This window comes from Penaeus monodon, chromosome 33 (genome assembly GCF_015228065.2).
Source record: "Penaeus monodon isolate SGIC_2016 chromosome 33, NSTDA_Pmon_1, whole genome shotgun sequence".
Classification (NCBI taxonomy): Eukaryota; Metazoa; Arthropoda; class Malacostraca; order Decapoda; family Penaeidae; genus Penaeus; species Penaeus monodon.
In genome coordinates this window covers 10,627,935-10,628,163 of record NC_051418.1, presented here as the reverse complement: position 1 = coordinate 10,628,163, position 229 = coordinate 10,627,935, and the positions used below count along the sequence as shown (strand labels likewise).

At 31.9% G+C, this 229-nt stretch overlaps 1 protein-coding gene across 1 annotated transcript in view; it reads left to right on the top strand.

Moving 5' to 3' along the window:
• LOC119594006 (probable DNA-3-methyladenine glycosylase) overlaps positions 1-229 on the top strand; it is a gene marked incomplete at its 5' end in the record, with an annotated part of 2,845 nt that overhangs the window by 1,406 nt on the left and 1,210 nt on the right.

The window sequence follows — 229 nt, the reverse complement described above, 5'->3', positions numbered from 1 at the left end:
CACTATATGATGCCATGTCACCATGCATCTGATTCATCACCCGTATAGATGAAATAGTAATTAAAGATACTTATAACACTAATTTCGCTATGAAACGTGTCATCTGTCATATTTTCAGCCATAAATGAAGGTACTAAGAAATTTTATTTTTCATCTTATTTTTTGACCATTGGATGTGGATGTTATGATTACATGACATGTTCACTGTAATATTAACCCTTTGGATCTG